The following is a 22901-nucleotide window of genomic DNA, read 5'->3' as shown; positions in this document are numbered from 1 at the left end:
AATATATCAGCGTTGAGGAATGTTACAATGAATGATTTTTAGCAGTAGGAAGGGTAACTGATTAATTTGGAGCAGTTATGCCATTTCAACAAGAAGTCAGTGAATGGAAAATTGCTGATTGCTGGATACTTGAGTCAGAACGAGTCACAAGATCACAATCTCTAAATTTCTTCTATACAAATTAGGTCGTGAGTAATAGTATAACATGAATTCAAACACCGGCAATATATGACAGGCCTGGCTGCACCTGTGGTGACTGACAACAAGATCATAAACTTCTGCTATGAAAATGAGTTCCTGTATATAGGTATAACAAAGTAGAAAATGCCATAAAAATATTTGGCAGGTCAGGCTGCATTTCTAGAAAGAGTATTAATGGATAGGATTTTCCATTTGCAAATGGGTGGTCCATCCTTCCACACTGTAAAGTAATAAAGGGTTTGGTTGGTAATGTCATGGCACAGGTTCCCTCAAATTATGGAAGGTGAACCAGTTTGGAAATTGGCAGCTCACCCGTCATTTTGAGAGTATCAATTAACCAATGCTACTGATATAGCTCTACCAATCACAATCTTTCATTGCCTGTGGCACTTCTCAGGTGTTGGATATTTGTGAATCGTTCATGCCAGCCAAACTGAGGTGGCACATAATTGGCAGGGCCTGGATCAAAGGCCCAGTAACCATGGCTCCATGCTTCATGCTGTGCTAAGCTTGGGAACCCAGGGTCAAGAGTCATGTCAGGACCTGTGTCTGCCCTTAGGAGCATGGTTAAATGAAACAGCAGCTTCTGCTGGAGAAAGTGGCAATGTCCATGTGTTTTTGTTTGACTTTTTAAAAAACTGTGTTTTGTGCCTTCAATAACATTTAAAAGTTTGGTTCTGAGAGCAGGATACCTTTATAAGTCTAGCCTTGATTGACTTGGTGTTCATGACTTTACCCCTCTGCAGCACAATGTCCCAGCCCTCTATGGTTGTCACATGGTATCTTGGCAAAATAAAAAGTGCAGCAGTTATGATCTGAAATTGTTGAACTCAGTGCCGAGTCCAGAAAGTTCTAAACTGCCTCATTAAAAGCTGTTGTCAAATCTGAAACACAGGACAGAGAGGCTACAAAGGCTGGGGGTTTCCAAGGAGAATTTTGAAACAGAAATGAATAGATTTTTGCTATGGGGGTGGGGGGGATTAAGGTTTACAGGGTCATGGTGGGTAAAGGGAGTCAATCATCTACAATCCAAATGAATAACAGAAAAGACCCTGAATGGCCTCTTTCTGTTGTCATTTAGCTCAGTCATTAGCTCAAGCTGGAGCTCCTTGTTACTCATATCGTTTATTTTTGTGTGTGGAGACTAAACTTCCTTTTGTTTTAACATGGAAAATCTATCAGTGTCAAAATCTGAAGGGAAGTAAATTCAGCTGCAACTGAGTCTGTTTGGAAATGCTGTCATCTACTTTACAAGATCAATTTTGGTCAGTCCATTGTCAAGAATCCTTCAGTTCTCTTTTCTCTCACACATAATTGATCATAGTTTAATATTATGGTAGTCTTTCATTACTGTACATGTGTGTGTGTGTCCAACTTATTTCAAATAATTGTCGTCCTGCAATGTTCAGTTCTTTGCTACTGTTTGGTTTCTGAGGGGCAATTCCCTCTGTGGTGATGGTGCGGACTGGTTTCATTATACATTTCAAAATTGCACGGTTCAATGTGTAAAATTTTGAAAGCCTAAAGGTTATATTTTCAATCATTTGATGCAGAAGGAGAGAGAATTTCCAAAAGATCCGAATGAAACTGAGCTCCCACTTGCCTTGAGAGTAGAGATTAAAACACCCAGTGTCTTTATGTAGCTCCATTTCTTGGAACCCTGAGCAAGGAAGAAGGAAATTTATAATATTTTTAATCGGGACAGAGAATTTTATTTTCTCTTCTGGCAATTTTTAAAAATGCATTCTTTCATGGTATTTGGGCAGGGATGGCTAAGCCACCATTTACTGTCCATCCCTAATTGCCCTGGGGAACGTGGCGATGAGTTGCTCTTGAACTGCTGCAGTCTTTGGGGTGCAGGGACACCCACAGCATTGTTAGGGAGAGAGTTCCTGGTAGTTAGGGAGGGAAACCCAATGAGACTGAAGTATATTTGGGTGATATATTTCCAAGTTAGGATGGTGAATGGGAGGGGAACTTGCAGGAGGTGGTGGTCCCATGTATCTCATGCACTTGTCCATCGAGGCGGCACCGGTTGCAAGTTTGGAAGGTGCTGTTGAATGTGATTGGCTGTGATGCATCTTGTTGATGGTGCACACTGCTGCCATCTCCTGAGCGACGGTAGTGGGGGATTTGAAGATAGAGTGCTAATCAAGTGGGCTTCTTTGTCTTGCTGGTGTTGAGCTCTTGAATGTTGTTGGAGCTGCACTCATCCAGGCAAGTGGAGAGTATTCCATCACATTCCTGCCTTGTATCTTATAAATCATGATTTTTTTAGGGCAGTGATTATAGACAACATTTAACAACAATGATTGATTACAGGATATCTCCTTTTCCCTGAATTGATCTCATTCTTCCTGATTTAATAGGGGCATTGGAAGATTTATTTGAACTTCTACAAGGATCTTATATTTGAAATGAAGTTTTCATGAATTTGTCCTTTCCTGCCAATAGTATGTCTCTTAGATATCGGAACTGCTTGCATTCAAAGAACATCTTTACACAATAAAATATCTTGAGGTGCATTCTACAGACATTAATTAATAAAATTTTACTCCAAGCCACTTAAAGGCATATTAGGATCAAGAGTCAAAATATTGGGCAAAGAGCTAGATCTCAAGTGAGGGGAGAGAGAGAGAGGGAGAGATGAAGAGATGAAGAGAGGGAGAGATGAAGAGAGGGAGAGATGAAGAGATTTTGAGTAGGGAAAGGAATTCCAGAGCTTAGGATCTGGGCAGCTGCAGTATGGTGGAGCAAATAAAACCAAATGTTCCAGGGATGCGGAGTTCTAGTTACATGGATAGACTGGTGGAATTGGGACAGTTCTCCTTGGAGGAATGATGGATTGAAGCAGATTTGATAGAGGTATTCAAATGATGAGAGGACTTGGTAAGGTAGATTGAAACTGTTAGCTGTTGGCACAGGGCTGGAAAATCACAGGTCACTCACTTAAGGTGATTGACATAAACACTAACACTCTTTTGTAACCCTGTAAGTAGTAAGGATCTGGACTGAAGTTCCCTCAGATGGTGCTTAAGGAATACAACTGAGATCTTCAAAAGGGAACTAGAAAAGAATTTGTCGAGAAATAAGTACAAGGTAATGGGAATGAGATGAGCTGAATTGCTCTTGGTAATCTATAATGAGCAAAAAAAATTGAGTTAATTTTTTTGATTAATTCATTAGCTGCAAAGGTCTTTAAAGGAATAGCTTCTGGGAAGAAAGTTGTCATATCCACAATTGTAAGGATATGCTGGTGTCCTACTTTGTTTCTCAGTAATGGTCCTCATGGTTAGCTTGGATGGCTGGTTTGCAATAATGCCAACAGCATGGGTTCAATTCCTGCCACCATCTGAGGTTACCATGGCGGATTGTCCCTCTCAATCTCTCCCCTCACCTGAGGTATGGTGACCCTCAGGTTAAGTCACCAAATAGTCATCTACTTTTAAAAAACAGAGCAGTCCTATGGTTTGGTACGATTACAGTGACTTTACCTTACCCTTACACAAACCACTAACACAGTCTGAATGGTTCTTCAAAAGCTGTTGTAGGTATTGAAGATGTCAATTTGAGGTTTTCCTGCAGCCTGACATTATGGCATGTTTTATAGTACAGATCCAAATAAAGTCTTGGCTAGGTGAAATGCCTATTTATTGCTTGCTTTTATTCAAATTCCTGTATGTCCTACCCACTCTAGGAATTTTCTGTGCCACTTACAACAACTTACAATGTCTAGGTGGAGCCACCATCTGAGGGACAACTGTCCATTCCTCATCTGCAGGTCTGAGAGGGTACCTCCACTTCTCCATCAAAACTTTTATAACTCTTCGGAATGCCTTGAGCCTCCACTTCAGTATGAGCTGCCTGAGTTAACTTTCTTGGATCTATTTTCTGAACCTCAATTAGCAAAGACTCATTAAATACCTTTTCTGAACTATCTCCAGCCTTAAGGAAAGGTTCGGCCTCCCTAACATCTGCTTACGATATTACTGTGACCTCTGGTGATGATCTTTGTTTAGCCATTGCTCTGGTCACCAGACATGATGGAATATTTTCCTATAACTGTTCTGTCTCTAACCTCATTTGGAATTTCCATGGTTATGGGTGATAGTCTAAACTTTATTCAGTTTAATCATTACTCAGGTGTAAATATAAATTTCATTCGAATGTAATTTCTGAACAGTTTATACTACCACTTAACAAGTCACATTCTAATTTTACTTTATATATCCAATGAAACTGGGATACACTCTCCACTTATCCCACTTAATAGCCCACTTAGGCTTTTGTTGAATGGAACATAGATCCAGTCAAAAAGGTTTGAGCAGCTCCTGTGTCTCTTAATATAGTTATGAGCTTAGCTGTAGCATTTGAAGAAAAAGGAGTATATTTCCTTTTGGCAGAAAACTTTCATATCTCTCATCTACCCTATTCACCTCACCTGTCCTCCTAGCATTAGTTTCCTGGTTGAGGTTAAAGTTGATTTGTGGTTTTAAGGATTAAACATCTTGTGGCTCTTTACACAGAACAGTAGGCAGCACTGACAATCAGGACAGTCTCACAGGCATTTTAAAAGACAGACTTCCAAATCAAATAAATGAGTCGGAATGTCTAATATGTTCAAAATTCCACAAGTTCACGCACACTTTGGGAAAATAGAAATTCCAGTGTTCCCTAATTGGTTCTGGAGCTTCACCTCGTTCCTTGGTGGTCAGTATTGGGAACCTTGTTTTTCCTGACATCATCAATAATCTAGACCTTGACGTGCAGGGAACAATTTCAAAGTTTGCAGATGACACAAAATTTGGAATAATTTTAAACTGTCAGAAGTCTAAATTTCATATCTGCCATGGTGGGATTTGAATCTAGGCCCTCAGCACATTATGGGTTAATAGTTCTTTTTGTTCACTCACAGGATGTGGGCGCCACTGGCTACACTAGCATTTGTTGCCCACAGGGCAATTCGGAGTCAGCTACATTGCTGTAGGCCTGGAGTCACATGTAGGCCAGACTAAGTAAGACTGGCAGATTCCTTCCCAAAAGAACTTCAGTGAATCAAATGGGGTTTTTTCCCCCCAATTCTTAATTTTAGTTTTTTATTGAATTCAAATTCCACCATCTGCCATGATAGGAGTCAACTTCAGGTCCCCAGAACATTACCTGGGTCTCTGAATTAACAGTCCAGTGATAACAATACTGGGCCATTACTTCCTCTTAAATAAGCTGGTGATAATACCAATATACCATCACCTCCCCACAGTGAGAGTTTATTAGAAAGCTGCAATAATAATCTTGAGATATTTTAATCTAAACGTTGACTAGAAAAGTCAGATGGGCAAAAGTAGTCTAGGTGAGGAGTTCATAAATCGTCTTCACCATAATTTCTAAGATCAGCATGTTCTGGAGCTGACCAGAACACAGTCTATACTAAGAGTTGGTATTGTTCAATAAAATATGATTAATTCATAATCTCATAAAGAAGGTGCCCTTGGGTGGCAGCATAATATGATTACATTTTACAATCAATTTGAAGAAAAGACAAGTGCATTTGAGGCTATTTTTAGTTTTATTTTAACAAGGCCAATTATGAGGCCATGAAAGCAGAGCTTGCTCAAGTGAATTGCAAATTAAAGGATAGATCAACAGAAATAGAGTGACAGACATTTAATGGAATATTTCAGAATTTACAGAATATATACATTCCAACCGATAAGAAAAATCCAAGGGATGAACCAGTACAAAGCTTAAAGAAAAATTGTATAACTGTATAAAGACATGTGAGTGGAGAGAAGATTGGATAAAGCATAAAAACAGCCAAGAATGACCAAAAAAATTTAATAAAAAAGGAAAATTAGAGAGAAAGCTCCCAAGAAACATAAAAACAGATCACATGAGTTTCTATGAATTTCTAAAGAAACGAGTTAACAAATTGAGTGTTTGCCAATAAAAAGTGAAACTGGAAAATGGAAAACAGGGAAATGGAAGCTGAATTGAACAGTATTTAGCATTAGTGTTCACTATAGAGGAGACAAGTAACATTCCAGAACCAGCAATAAGTCAAGAAATGGAATGGAGGGAAGATGACAGGAAAACCATGATTACCAGAGAAATGGTACTGAGTAAATTGTTGGCAAAGTGGGCTTACAGATGTCCAGGTCCTTCATCCTAAATATTAAGTGTTTGGTGAGACAGTTGATTTTAATTTTCCAAATCTCACTTGATCTGGGATGGACCGACTAAACTGTAAATTAGTGAATGTAACTCCTTTTTTCAAAAAGGGAGGTGGAAAGCAGAAAACTACAGGCCAGTCTGTCATGGGGAACATAATAGAATCTATTATTGAAGGAGTAATAACACGGCACTTGGCTAAATTCATGGTAATCAAGTAGAGTCCTCTACTTGGGTTTCCTCCGGGTGCTCCGGTTTCCTCTCACAGTCCAAAAATGTGCAGGTTAGGTGAATTGGCCATGCTAAATTGCCCGTAATGTTAGGTGAAGGGGTAAATGTAGGGGAATGGGTCTGGGTGGGTTGCGCTTCAGCGGGTCGGTGTGGACTTGTTGGGCCGAAGGGCCTGTTTCCACACTGTAAGTAATCTAATGTAATCTAATCTAGAGTCAACATGATTTTGTTGAAAGTGAAATAATGTTTGTTGAATCTGTTGGCATTCCTTGAGGAGGTAATTATTGTTGTAGTTAAAGGGCAACTGTTGGATTGGGTGTACTGTATGTATATTTCCAGAAGGCATTTGATAAGATGCCATATCACAGCTTATTCTAGAATATATAAGCTCATGGTGGAGGGATGGCAAATTCGCATGGATAGAAGATTGGCTAGCTCACAGGAAGCAGACAGTAGGGAGAAAGGGTCTTTTTTCAGGTGGCAAGATGTACAAACCTCAAGGATTGGTGCTGACAATTTACAATTATTTGCGATTTATATAAATGTCTTAGATGAAGGGACAGAGATACAGTGACCAAATTTGCTGGTGACACAAAGGAATTAAGTTGCAAAGAGGACAGGTTACAAAAAGGTAGGCTAAGTGAGTACGTAAAGTTATAGAAAATGGAATATAATGTGGGAAAATGTGAAAATGGCCCTTATGGCAGGAAGAATAAAAAAGCATGTAGATTGCAGAACCTCATGTTGAAGAGGGATCTGGGTCTCTTTGTGCACAAATTGCAAAAGGTTAGTATTGTATGCATGTGCATCAAATAGCTAGGAAAGTGAATACAATGTTAAAGTTGATCACAAGGGGAATTTTGTACAGAGTAGGGAGGTTATGCTTCATATATACAGGACACCAATGAGACTACATCTGGAGTATTGCCCATCGTATTTAAGGGAGGATGTTCAGAGAAAGTTTACCAGATGAATACATGGAATGAGTGGATTACCTTACAAGGAAAAGGTGGACAGGCTAGGCTCGCACCTGTTGGAGTTCAGAAGAGTAAAAGTAACTTGAATTGAACATAAAATCCTGAGGGGTCTTGACAGAGTGGATGTGGAGAGGATGTTTGCACTTACGAGAGAATCTAGAAACAGGAGTTACTGTTTAAAAGTCAAGATTCACACATCCAAACAGAGCTTAGAGATCTTTTATCTCTCGGATGGTGGTCGGTTTTCAGAACTCTGAAAAACTAGTGAGAACAGAATCCTTAAATATGTTTACTGCTGAGGTAAATAGATTTTTGTTCTGCAAGGGCATTTCAATCAGATGAGCCGGGTTCTTACTGAATGGTGCATCAAGCTCGAAGGACTGAATGGCCTCTTCAGGCTTCTGATTTGTACGTTTGTATGTAATCTGACATGGAACACCAAAATAGACAAACCTATCACATACTGGCTATTGCTTAAGCCTTTTGGTAGCAAGTGGGAATGGCCTGTGAGAATTTGGTGAAGCCATTCGTGAGTACGAGAACTTGTCACATGGTTGATGTGAAGAATGGATCCAGGAGGATGAGCTAATTGAACAACTTCACTCTCTCCAGGGATACAGAGACTAGTTCCTTCCCTTGCTTATAATCATAAACCACTACTGTAGCTACATTAGATGCTGCTATTGCCAAAGATCCTTGCTGGTACCTGTTAAATCCACTGCGTACTTCTTTTGAGTATCATTACATCTTGCCATTGGGCTTTTCCACACAGAGCTCCATCATGAATGTCGTCTGATCACTGGTGTTGACACCTCTGGATGCCATAGTAGGCTGTGCACTATTAATCCTATTCAATCATCAGACTACCTATCATTTCCAATCTGTGCCAAGTCTCTCTGGCTTCTGACTCATCAGCAAGTAAAATCTGACCATGAGTACCACCTCCTTCCTCCATAGCATCAAGGGTGCACATGTGAGAAGTCTGTGTGTGGGTTAGGACTCAATGTGCGATTTCCTCTGCCATTACCTGAGCTTCCACTGATCTTAGAGGAGCTTCAGTTTTGCTCGTGGTCATTGCCAGTTTCAACTCCTCCATCATCATTTCATCACAATCAAATGCGTTCCGACCTTGTCCGCCATGACTTGATGTCTGAGCAGTGGAATCTTGCTGACTGCTGCCAAGATCCAACACAAAAGTTGATCATGGTAGTCCAAAGATCATGAAGCAGGGAATCGTTATTCTACTGACATCAGGTTATGGCAAACAGGAAGGGAAATTAAACTTAAACCTGGAAAACATAACTTATACAAAGAATTAAGTCTGTGATTTACATCTGGTTGAGGAAATTCTTTGTCTGATCTTTCTCCCCATGCAGCCTCCTCCCCCCAAAGACACCCGCTCCTCTATTCGCCCGCTTCATCTGCCCTGTTCATTGCTGTTCCCTACTGTCACCACCTGTTGGAGACTCTGAAACACTAGTAATGTGTGCAGCTGACTTATATCTGTCAGTGACATCAAAGCAAAGATTTGCTTAATGTTGTGTACAACAGTATCTGCACTTCATTTGTTATAAATCACCATGGGACATCCTATGGTATAAGTCTATATGATGTAGGACTAGAAGTAGGCCATTTGGCCTATAGAATTTACTCTGCTATCAAATGAGATCATGGCTGATCTGTTAATCATAAGACCCTAAGAAATGAGAACAAGATTAGGCCTAATCTGCCATTCAGTAGGATCATGGCTTATCCAACATTCTTCATATTTACTTTCTTGCGTTTTCCCCGTATCCCTTGATTTCCCTTGAATCTTTTCTGATAATGCCATGAAAAGTGCTATATAAATACAATTATAATGTGAGTTAATTAACACAAGAACTAGGAGCAGGAGTAGCCCATCAAGCCTTTGTCTGACATTCAGTATAATCAGGCTGAACCTGGACCTCAACTCCACTTTCCTGCCCCCATCTTGCATCCCCGATCCCCCAAGGGACTAATGCTCGGTCTGTCTCAACTTTAAAGTATATTTGACAATGCCCCATACCTAACCCTATGGGGTAGAGAATTCCAGAGTTCAGCGCTATTTGAGTGAAGAAAGCTTTCTTTATCTCAATTCTAAATGATCAGTCCCCATACTTGAAACTGTGCTTCCATATTCTCAATTCCCTGACCAATGGAAGCAACACCTTTATAACAATCTTGTCATACCACTCCCAGAAGCTTGAACATGGCACTGATATTTACAGTCATAGAGTGTAACAGCACAAAAACAGACCCTTTGCTCCAACTTGTCCATACTGACCAGGTTTCCAAACTAGTTTCATTTTTAGATTAGATTAATTACAGTGTGGAAACAGGCCCTTCGGCCCAACAAGTCCACACCCACCCGCAACCCACCCAGGCCCATTCTCCTACACCTAACACTACGGGCAATTTAGCATGGCCAATTCACCTAACAAGCACATTTTTGGACTATGGGAGGAAACCCACACAGACAGGGGGAGAATGCACAAACTCCACACAGTCAGTTGCATGATGCGGGAATTGAACCCAGGTCTCTGGTGCTGTGAGGCAGCAATGCTAACCACTGTGCCACCGTGCCGCCTATTTGGCCTCTAAATCTTTCCTATTCAGATACCTGTCTAAATATCATTTCTTTGATGCCTCTGGTCTTACTAAGTTTAGCAGATTTATGAGGGAAGTTTCTAATCATGGTATTACGACATGACAATGTAAAAACAGGTTTTACATTGCGGCCCCACTCTTGTCATTCACTTAATTTCATCTTGATTTCATTTGACAAATGTGATCAAAGGGTTTAGGTAGATGTGAGATGAAAGGACTTCTAAAACTAGGAACTTTAAAGAGAATCTAAGTAAACATTCATGTGAACAACAAGTCACTCAAAGGTCAATGATTTTATCATTGGCTTTGAATGAATCATCCCTTTTTGGATAATATGCAGCTTGAATCTTTGTTCCTAATTTCATTGACTCTTATAGAAATGGAAACAAAACAATTTTCATCCAGAAATATACTTATGCATTGTTTCTGAGTAAATATCAAGCCTGTTAATTGTGCTCATTTCATTGTGCCTGTAAACAATTGCACCTACCCTGAAGTTCTGAGTTAAAAAATAATATAAGGAAGCCAGATTACAGGTCTCTTGCCTGCAGACATGGAAGCCCTGGAAGACCAGGTGTTTACAGAATTAGAAAGAAGTGATCAAGAGTGAATCTGGAGTCAGAATCTGACTCAGTCTGTGGAAGGGGCCAGAGGGAGGTGGAATGGATGGCAAAGGTATGAGGTTTGTGTGATGGAGAGGATGACAATGACCACTGCGTTCATAATGATTGACAGGAAGAGTGTGCGAGTATTCCCAGATGAAATCCTGGACAAGCAGGTGATCCACATAGAGGGAGTGGAGGAGTTGAGGGAGCTAGGGGTAGAGATGCAATTGCTCTCAACTTTTATGCAGAGGCTGATCATGTTGCCACAAGGCACTGAGAGGCAGAGAGCCGAGGATAGATCCTGGGACCTTCACAGCAGTGCAGAAGCAGAACATGAAGCCATGGCTGGAGAAGTTGTGGCTACTAATGTTAATGTTAAGAATTTAAGAATGAAGCCAAGGGCAGTCCCAGTGACTGACAATCAAGGTGGGATGTTGGAAAAGGATTAGATGGCAAAAGGTCACAGAAAAGATAAGGATAATGAGGAAGCATCATGTGCTGCAATACAGCTGGAATGTTATTAGCCTGTCAGTGAACTGGAACATAGGAAGGCTGGCAAAGTGGAAGGTATTGGTGTAGACCATACAATTCTCTACCTACGCCATGAAATTTGCAGTGGCAGAAACATTATCTGATCAGCTGCTCACTGGGAGCACAAATGAATTATGGTCACAAATGAATTATGTTTAATTGGGGAGAAAGTGATAATGTCACTAGACCTAGTAATCCTGATAAATGCTCTGGTGCCAGGTTCAAATCCCATTAATGGAGCTGGTGGAATTTGAAAGTATTTAGTTAATTACATTAAATGATTTGATCAGAGCAAGAAAACCTGAAATTAAAACTAGTGCCACAAAGGTACAATCAATTATTGCAAAAACCTGTCCCCTTTAGGAGAGGAAATGTACTGTTCTTACCTGATTGGCCTCCATGTGGCTCTAGGCCCACACCAATGTGATTGGTGTTTCAACTAATCTTTGATTTGGCCTTGCAAACCACTTGGATTGTAGGCAATTAGAGAGGATAAATGAAAGTTGGCTCTGTTAAAGACGCTCACACCACATGAAAGAGAATAAAGAAATTCCTGCTTCTATGTTGTTTTGATTTCATGCGTTGTCCCTCAGGACCTGACAGACTATTAATCTAAAAACCAAAAGAATGCGGATGCAGTAAATCAAAAACAAAAACTGGATCCAAAATGTTAACTCTAATTTCTCTTCACAGATGCTGCCAGACCTACTGAGGTTTTCCAGCAACTTCTGTTTTTGTTACTGTTAATCTAAGTTGTCTACTCAATATTTGGTTCTTGAATTTATCACCATTTTACTTTTATTGTTTTTGCATGGTCGATGCTCCATAAATATATTATTGTGAAATTTGTAAGTGTAAGTGTAAGACACCAAATTTATGCTCAATGTTATTCTATTATTTGGAAAGTAGATAACATGATTGGATATAGTTAAATCATTGTGAGTTCATTTTGGTATTGCTTGTGAAGGGTTATTGTCAATTAGGCATATTTTTCTTACAGTTGAAATCAATTTACATTTGTCTAGATTTTCCTGTCTCTTCAGAACTCCCTCAAGAGATTAATGTGCCTTAATGCTTAATGGAGTTGGTAGAAAGTGGTTTCAACGTTAGTCTAAGTGTTGCCTCACTGATAAAGCAGATTTGTATTCTTGCAATATTCATCTATTGTTTGGAGTTACAAAAACACAGTATGATCTTACCAAATTAAAGCTTTTAAACAAAACTTCCTTGTCAACTGAAATTGTGGGATTGTGCTATTTTTCACAAATTAATACTTTTGACTTGATTACTTGAGTGAGGAATTAAATTATATTCTGTTTGAGTAAGGTTTGTTGTAAATATTTTCTGTAAAGTAGAAGACTATATACCTTAGGTTAGAAGCAGGCTCCGGAGTTTATGGTTTTATGGTTATTTTATGGCTTGATCTAATGTAAAATGTGAGAATGGTTTGAGGCAAAAGGCTTTTATTCAAGTACATAGCTAGGTTTTAAAATAGTTTAATTTTGTAACTTAAAATATGTAACATGCCAATATCAGTGTGTATGGTGTTTGGAAATAACTTCCGTGAATTTGCTTTAGATATCAACAGTTGTAGTGGAGTGACACATTGTTCTTTTAGATAAAGGTTATTGATGGGTTTTGTAGATTCTTTTGATGCATCATTGAGGTAATTGGGATGGTTGTTAATCATTTTTACCTGTCACCACATACTCTAAGAAGATGCTGAAATTGTCCATTGGCACCTCCTTAACCTGGTAAAGATCTATGGAGTTGATGAGCCATGAGAGACAAGCTGTCTTACAAGGGATGATCTAACCAATCCAAGATCGAGCATGAACTAATAAGCCAATCAGAATTCAGGGTTGCTCTGACATAGTACAGTGGGTAATAGCTAACAAAGAGTTATAATTGGCAGGAGAACTTCAGTCAATGGAAGAATAAAAGAGCTCTGTGCTTCTGTCGCTATCTTTCATTCCAATGTGGATCAAAGAAGTTTATAAAATGGATAGGCTAAATAGTCAAGGTCTTTTCACCAGGGTAGGAGAGTCTAAGGCTAGACAGCATAGGTTTAAGGAGAGAGGGGAAAGATATAAGAGACATCTAAAGGGCAACATTTTCATGCAGAGGGCGGTGTGTGTACGGAATGAAGACAGAGGAAGTGGTGGGTGTTGGTACAATTGCAACATTTAAAAGACATCTGGATGGCTATGTGAATAAAAGGGTTTAGAGGAATAGGGACCAAATGCTGGACTAGATTAAATTAGGATAATTGGCCAGTATGGATGAATTGGAATGAAGGGTCTGTTTCCGTACTATACATGTGTATGATTCTATGACTTTTTAACTGAAAAACCACCACCTTTTTAATTATGTATTTTATATTTGTTATAATGTGCTTAATGTATTTTGTAAATCTGTGGAAATGTATTTGTATCCGAATGGATCTTGTAACTACTCAGGAGTAATAAACTTTACGATTAGTTTATAATTGTATTTGAATAAAGTTTTGTATTCAGAATGGAAGTGAAACCCAGAACCATAAAAAATCTTTTACATTCACCTGAATTGGCAGAGAGGGTCTTTGTTTAATGTTTTATCCTAATATTATGTTCCCAACGGAACAGTTTTCTTGTGACCTTGTACCGAAATACAGTCAGGCTGAAATATAGATCATGAACTTGAATCCTGCTGTTCACCTGGACCTTTCATGATTCAGATATGTGACTGCTTCTAACTGAGCCAAATGGATGATGATACTTAATGCAATGATAGGAACAAAAAATTATATTTACTGTGCAGCTGATTTCTGGTATAAGTTATCTAGCAAAAATCCAACAATGTTGAAAACTGTTTGCCTTCTGAACTTCTGTAAACTAAACTTTCAGTGTATTAGTCCCATGTGTTATACAGATCATTAAATATTTTGCACGTATACAATGAGGATCAAAGAACTTATAAACAATTTTAACCAATCTCTGGCCAGTAGCCCATTATGGCTATTAATGCAACATGTACATATGCTACTGATCCAGTCACTAATGAGATTCATCAGTAGGCTTTATAAACATTAGACTGTAGAATATTTGATTATGACTTGACAAATGGAAATTTCATTGCACAAAGCACACAATGATTCCAGATTGAATTTTTAAAAATGTATTCATTTTGTGGGATGTGATTGTCCCTAATGGTTGACTCTCAACTGCCCTCTGGGCAATTAAGGATGGGTAATAAAAGCTGGCCCAGCCAGCAATGCACACAGCCTATGGATGATTTTAAAAATCCTTGCTGTAGTTGGATCCATTTTCATAGTTCCAATGAACCTGTGTGGGGAATATCAGAAAATAACCAGGCCCTTAGTAATGTGAACAGTCAGCATTCACGTCACACACAAAGTTTAGTACAATCCTCCATCTAGTTGGAGATGGTCTCTTGGCGGGGGGGGGGGGGGGTCCACCACATGGACCTTTGACGTAGAGACCTTATTGTGATGTATACAGCATAAACCAAACCACTCAAACACAGTAGGAGATTGTGAGTGCTGTAGGATTACTGATAGCTTGTCCACACGTCACCATGAAAGGCAGCCTTACATGTAAGAGTATGTTCTCAAATATTGACAGTTCAAGGTAAAAGGCTATCAGCTCCGTGTACTTAAGCAGCTCCGAGACCTGAGATTGTGCTTGGGAATTGTCGCTGGCTGGTGTAACATTCATGGTGATCATTTCAATTTCCCAGAGATGATTATGATCAAAGTCTAATGACCAATGACATAGTGAAGATTACGTTTGTATCGCACAGAGTTGGACCCTGCAACATTTCCAGTGCAGAGTGCTCGTATTAGAGAGATCCTCACCCCACCCCTTCAAAGGGGCCTTACTTCTCTTATAAGTACTCAGACACAATAAAACCCACTTGAGCCAGCCACCCTGGGACCATTTTCCATTTCCCGGATGTAGTTCAGATTTACGTGAGAATGAAAGACTATGATGGTCGGGAGAGTGAATCACAGGCTCAGCCTACTAATCAAGGGGCATCTTTGAACCTTACTGTTCCTCTCTGTCTTGTGCTGATGCCGAGTCTTCAGGACTGAGTTTCCACTCATCTTCTCACAGCTCCTTCAATTATGATTGCATCTCCCAACATCAGCGTGACCCCTCTACATCCCAGCATGCTGCCTCCAAACCTCCCAGTTAATCTCTCCAACTTCCTGAGCACAGCAGTAGCTACTCGAGGAAGGTCAGTAAACTTATTTAGAAATGGATAGAACATATGAGCAAGAGGAGCCTATTCTGCAATTCAATTAATCTGCAAGTTTGTTCTTGAGTTTCTTTTGTTCAGTAAGTTCATGGTGGGCAGGCAGGAAGGAGGTGGTGAGATCTCAGTCACAGTCTTATTGAAAGCCTCACCTACCACCCCACCAGTCTCTGCATCCAATGTGTCATCCTCAAATACTTCTGCCAACTCCAACTTGACCCCATCATCAAGCACATCTCCCCTTCCCCACCCCTCTCTGCCTTCTGCAAGGACCGTTCCCTTCGACAGTCCTTGGTTTGTGACTCGCTCCCCACTGATCACCCCCTCCCAAACCCCGAACCCCTGGTACCTCCATTTGCAAGCGGAAAAAATGTAAAGCCTGCCGGTACACCTCTCCCTCCACCTCCATCCAAGGCCCCAAACTGTCCTTCCAGGAGAGACAGAGGTTCACCTGCCTCTCTTCTGTACTAGTTTACTGCATCAAATGCTCCCGATTTGATCGTCTCTTTATTGGGGAAACCGTACGTAAACTTAGAGAATGACTCACTGAATATCGCAGCCAGGTCTGCAAGGGCTGACCGGACCTTCCAGTCACCGGCCATTTCAATTCTCGCAACCACTTTCTTTCTAACATGACCACCCTTGGCCTCTTCCTTTGCCAAAAGAAACATTGCGCAAATTGGAGGAACAACACCTCATTTTTCGCCTGAGCAGCTGACAACACAAAGGACCCAACATTGAGTTCTCCAATTTCAAATAACCTCCCTTCCCATCCCCGGACTCCCTTCCCAGACCGTCCCCATCCCTTCCACTCCTCTCTCTTCCAACCAGATACATTCCTCCTATTGACCAACCAGGTCTTACTCTCTACCTGTCTTCAACTATCCCACTTCACCAGCCTGCTCCCGCCACCCCCTTTATCTGCAGCTCTCTCTCTCTCCCCCTCCGCTCTCAGTGCCCTGCTCCCCCACCCCCCTGCTCTCAGTGCCCCTCCCCTCCACTCCCCTGCTCTCAGTGCCCCTCCCCTCCACTCCCCTGCTCTCAGTGCCCCCCTCCCCCACTCCCCTGCTCTCAGTGCCCCTCCCCTCCACTCCCCTGCTCTCAGTGCCCCCCTCCCCCACTCCCCTACTCTCAATGCCCCCCTCCCCTACTCTCAGTGCCCCCCTCCGCCACTCCCCTGCTCTCAGTGCCCTTCTCCCCCACTCCCCTACTCTCAGTGCCCCGCTCCCCCACTCCCTTGCTTTCAGTGCCCCTCCACTCCACTCCCCTGCTCTCAGTGCCCCGCTCCCCCACTTCCCTGCTCTCAGTGCCCTCCTCCTCCACTCCCCTGCTCTCAGTGCCCTCCTCCTCCACTCCCCTACTCTCAGTGCCCCCTCCCCCACTCCCCTGCTCTCAGTGCCCCCTCCACCACTCTCCTGCTCTCCCACTCTTGCACTCTGTTCTAACGCATCTCGTCCACATCCCGCACCTCCGCCCTCAGACCCCACCCCTCCAACCGTAACAAGGACAGAACGCCCCTGGTACTCACCTTCAACCCTACCAACCTTCGCATAAACCAAATCATCCGCCGATATTTCCGCCACCTACAAACAGACCCCACCACCAGGAATATATTTCCCTCCCCACCCCTTTCCGCCTTCCACAAAGACCGTTCCCTCCGTGACTACCTGGTCAGGTCCACGCCTCCCTACATCCTGGCACTTTCCCCTGCCACCGCAGGAACTGTAAAACCTGCGCCCACACCTCCTCCCTCACCTCTATCCAAGGCCCTAAAGGAGCCTTCCACATCCATCAAAGTTTTACTTGCACATCCACTAATATCATTTATTGTATCCGTTGCTCCCGATGCGGTCTCCTCTACATTGGGGAGACTGGGCGCCTCCTAGCAGAGCGCTTTAGGGAACATCTCCGGGACACCCGCACAAATCAACCACACCGCCCCATGGCCCAACATTTCAACTCCCCCTCCCACTCTGCCGAGGACATGGAGGTCCTGGGCCTCCTTCACCACCGCTCCCTCACCACTAGACGCCTAGTGGAAGAACGCCTCATCTTCCGCCTCGGAACACTTCAACCCCAGGGCATCAATGTGGACTTCAACAGTTTCCTCATTTCCCCTTCCCCCACCTCACCCTAGTTCCAAACTTCCAGCTCAGCACTGTCCCCATGACTTGTCCTACCTGCCTATCTCCTTTTCCACCTATCCACTCCACCCTCTCCTCCCTGACCTATCACCTTCATCCCCTCCCCCACTCACCCATTGTACTCTATGCTACTTTCTCCCCACCCCCACCCTCCTCTAGCTTATCTCTCCATGCTTCAGGCTCACTGCCTTTATTCCTGATGAAGGGCTTTTGCCCGAAATGTCGATTTCGAAGCTCCTTGGATGCTGCCTGAACTGCTGTGCTCTTCCTGCACCACTAATCCAGAATCTGGTTTCCAGCATCTGCAGTCATTGTTTTTACTCAGTTCTCCTGTTTGCCAACCTGCTGTCCCACGTTCCTGCTCTAGGGCATATCCTGTGCACTCGCTGATCATCTCTCGTTTCTGCACTTGGCTTCCTTCTCCCCTGTTTGTTGTCCCTCTGTCCCGCTCACCATACTGTTGGGCCCACCCCCATTCTCAGCTCTTCTCTGTTACTCACCAGTTGACTTGGTGCCTCACTCTCCCATTCAATCCCTCTCTCGCCAAATCCCACGTTACCAATCTGGTGACCTGCTCCTGCCCCCTCACTGCATCCTTCCTACTTGCTGCCAGGCTTCCTTGCTCATGGGATCATTGAGGGGTCGAGACTGTGATCAGACAAGTGTTGGGAATGAGGCAGTGAGTTACGTGTGATCCCAGGATTTGAATTCATTTAAAACATTTGGAAAGCCCTCCTTTTATTGCCCCTATTCTTCAATGCAGTGACCTTGCTATGATGTTGTTGGCAGTGATGCCACAGGGACTGTGATTAAGTGAGCAGTAAGTGTGCCCCCAGAGGCTCTGGTGGCAGTAAATACAGCCTTTGCTTTCCATCAGAACTGACCTCTACTCTGCTATTTACACCTATTCGAACTATATCATTTCTCTACATTCATTACCTTTGCTTTTTGTTCTATGTCGAATGGTGTGGTGCTGGAAAAGCACAGCCGGTCAGGCAGCATCTGAAGAGCAGGAGAGTCAATGTTTCGAGCATAAACTCTTCATCAGGAACATCGACTCTCCTGCTCCTCAGATGTTGCCTGACCGGCTGTGCTTTTCCAACACCACACTTTTCGACTCTGATCTACAGCATCTACAGTCCTCACCTTTTTGTTTTTTTTAGCTTAGATTAGATTCCCTGCAGTGTGGAAACAGGCCCTTTGGCCCAACAAGTCCACACCGACCCTCCGAAGAGTAACCCACCCAAACCCATTTTCTTCTGACTAATGCGCGTAACACTATGGGCAATTTAGCGTGGCCAATTCACCTGATCTGCACATCTTTGGAATGTGGGAGGAAACCAGAGCACCCGGAGGAAACCCACGCAAACACGGGGAGAATGTGCAAACTCGTTCTGTGAGCTTACATAGAATTAATCAACTCGACGGCCAAAAGCAGAATTAACAAATGTCTTATTCCCTCGAATGGGCAATGAACTGTGGAATGCTGAAGATGTGGGCAGTTTCTGAGCAGGTCAGGACTGGGCCTCCCAGGTTGCACCTGGACTATGATGTTCACCAGCGAGAGAAGAGATCCAGGGAACATTTCTCCCATCAGTGCTTGGAATAGAGAGCTGGCAGTTGTCAACATCCTGATGAGGGTAAATACTCAACTCAACATAGTACAGCGCTGGCACATTGGGCCGATTGGCCTCATTTTGTCCCATCACTGTTCTGTGGTTCTAAGTGTTGTGAAGACATCAATCACATGAATTGAAATAGAGCTGCTAAATGGATCAGTGACCACTGGCCTGAGCTAGTGACAGTTGCTAGTCAGTTAGCTCAGCTGGCTGGCAACTGGTTTGCGATACAGAGTGAGACCAACAGGATAGGTTCAATTCCCACACTGGCTGATATTACCATGAAGACCTCTACTTCTTAACCTTATCCTTGCCTTGAGATGTAGTAACCTTCAGATTAAAGCATTACCAGTTGTGTATCTATGAAAGTGCGGGCCAATGGATACTTGATATTAAATTTCTCGTCCAAAAGTAAGAAATATGACAGAAGTAAGCCATTGGTCCATTAAGCCTGAACACTGTTATTATGGGCAAGACTTCAACTCCACTTTCCCATTAAGTGTCCAGATCCCTTGAGACCAAAAATATATTCCAAGCTTAAACATATCCAACGATGGAGCATCCAGAATCCTCTGAGATAGAGAATTCCAAAGATTCACAAACTTATGAGCAAAGGAGTGTCCGTTTTCCCCTTGTCTGAAGCGATCCCCTTATCTTGGTAGGGGCAACAATCCATCAGTGTTCACCCTCTCAAGCACCATAAGATTCTTGTTTGTCTTAATGGGATCATCTTTCATTCAACCAACCTCCAGTCAGTATGGGTCACCTTTACTCAGCCTCTCTTAGAATTCCTACTATGTGGGAACAGGCCCTTCAGCCCACCAAGTCCACTCCAACCAACATCCCACCCAGACCCACACTCCTACCCTCTTCCACCTAGCCTGCACATCTCCAGATGATTTAGCATGGCCAGTCCACCCTGATCTGCGTATATTTGGACTGTGGGAGGAAACCAGAGCACCTGGAGGAAACGCACACAGACACGGGGAGAATGTGCAAACTCCACACAGATAGTTGCCCAAGAGTGGAATTGAACCTGTATCCCTGGTGCTGCAAGACAGCAGTGCTAACCACTGAGCCACCGCTCGCAGCTTCATTATAGAACAAGATCTCTCATGCAAGTAATTTGTTCCTTGAAAGGGATCACCATGAAATGAGACTGTGGCTGATTGTGGGGAGATACATATGTGATCCACCTCTGACTAGTGGGATGTAATATTTGCAATGTTACACTAATATGCTGTGGTTTCCAGATGTTTCCTTCAATGGTCACAGGCAATGTCATTGAGCTTTTTCCTGGAAAGTCTTGCCCCTCATGGCTATTGAAGAGTACAGATTAAACTGAGGAGCAGACTTCATGCAGAAATTGCTACAAACTGTAGGTCTTTATAAACATTTTCTGGTCAATTCTCACACCATGTATCTTCAGTAGTCAATGGGAAAAGTGTCTGCTCTGTTTTAAGTTGGAAGACCAATCTACTGCCTGGGCCCATTGTCACTTGCATCAATTGACTTGGTGAGAAAATGAAAGAAGGATCTTGCATTTATATAGCACCTTCCATAACCTCAGGGTGTTCCAAAGACCTTTCAAAGTGCAGTCACTGTCTTAAGGTAGGAAAAAAACCCTGGTAACACAGCAAGATCCCAAAACAGCACTATATTGATGATGAAGAGAGTGATGTCAACTGGAGTGTAAATGTTGACAAAGACACCAAGTGCACTCTCCTGCTTCCTGTTGCCATAGGCCCAGGGACCTTCTACTGCTGACTGAGGGGGGCATTCAGTGTTTAACATTTCAGGTCATAAACACTTATTCCCCTCAAAAACGCTCCCCCAAAAAGGCAGCACTCCCTCAGTACAGCCTTGGGAGTGTCAATCTGTGTTCAGGTCTCTGGAGAGTTAAACCCGTACAAGTATGATTCAAAGGCAACAGTGTGACCCACTGCGCCATGGTCTGTCCACTTTTATCAGCTAATTGGCCTTTTGAGAGGGTGCGTTGTCCATAGAAATAGATTGAAATTTATTGTTGCTTGTATCTGTGAAAATACAGCAAAACATGTATAAGTCACCACAAAAACAGCAGCACTTAATTACATAAATTACATATATAAAAATGAGACAAAATTCAGACAAATATCACTCTTTTGTTCATTCCATGGTCTCTTGGTTTCATGATCCAGCCACTGCAGAAGACTGGGGCCTGTCAACCTGCTGAGGATTGGGTCGTGTTGAAATTGCCAAGAATCAGGGGCCTGAGTAAAGATCAGAGTGGTGCTGGAAAAGCACAGCAGGTCAGGCAGCATCCGAGGAGCAGGAAAATCGACGTTTCGGGTGAACTTCATTCCTGATGAAGGGGTTTTGCCTGAAACACCAATTTTCCTGCTCCTCGGATGCTGCCTGACCTGCTGTGCCTTTCCAGCACCACTCTGATCTCTACTCTGGTTTCCAGCATCTGCAGTCCTCACTTTTGCTCAAGAACCTGGGGCCTGTCAAAATTGTAGAGGACCAGGGGTCAGTTGAAACTGCCAAGAATTGGGGGGCCTGTCGAAACCGCCAAGGACCAGGAATCTGTTTAAACTACTGAAGACCTGAGCCTTTCGAAACCGTTGAGGACCAGGGCCTGTGGAAACTGTCGAGGACTGGGGCCTGTCGAAACCGTCGAGGACTGGGGCCTGTTGAAACTGTCGAGGATTGTGGCCTGTCGAAACCTTGAGGACTGGGGCCTGTCGAAACTGGTGAGGACTAGGGCCTGTTGAAACTGTCGAGGACTGGGGCCTGTCAAAACCGGCGAGGACTGGGGCCTGTCGAAACTGACGAGGACTGGGGCCTGTTGAAACCGGCAAGGACTGGGGTCTGTTGAAACTGGTGATGATTATGGCCTGTTGAAACCATTGAGGACTGAGACCTGTCGAAACTGTCAAGGACTGGGGCCTGTCGAAATTGTCGAGGACTGGGGCCTGTCAAAACTGGCGAGGACCAGGGTCTTATTGAAACTGCCAAGGATAAGGGCCCGCCAAAACTGCTGAGGACTCAAAGCTGTCCAATTGAAACTGCTGCACCTCATCTGCAAAAAGAAGAAAAGATGAATTTGATACAAAAACTGAAATTCAAAAATAATAATAAGAAGAAATAATAAAAATGGAAGGATGCGGCTGGTCAGCTGAAAGGAAGTAGACGGGCCAGGAGCCTGGACACTACCTAACCTGCCATCTCCGCCATCTTGCAGTGATGGCTGCATTTTGGAATCAAAGCAACAGCAGTTTCTCAGCAGAGTGGAGATGTTTTGCAGTTCCTGCCCACAGAGGGGATGAAATAGTAGAGATTTGAAAGTCTCGAAACCCTCAACTCTCATCCCAATCCAGATTTGGTTCAATTTTCGTGTAAACTGCAGGTAAGGATCTTTTTAAAGGTCAACGTTACTGATGTGGGAACGTGATGTGAGCCAGAGAATGCCCTCATCAAGATGGCATTCAGTATGGCTTGGTCCAGAAGTAAGTGGAGATGATCCGGAAGCCATTTTGAATAAATTGCAATCTGTAA

The sequence above is a fragment of the Chiloscyllium plagiosum genome, unplaced genomic scaffold (assembly GCF_037043375.1).
Source record: "Chiloscyllium plagiosum isolate Xiang-an unplaced genomic scaffold, Cpla_swu_hap1 HiC_scaffold_19, whole genome shotgun sequence".
Classification (NCBI taxonomy): Eukaryota; Metazoa; Chordata; class Chondrichthyes; order Orectolobiformes; family Hemiscylliidae; genus Chiloscyllium; species Chiloscyllium plagiosum.
Note: the sequence above shows the minus strand (reverse complement) of the source record.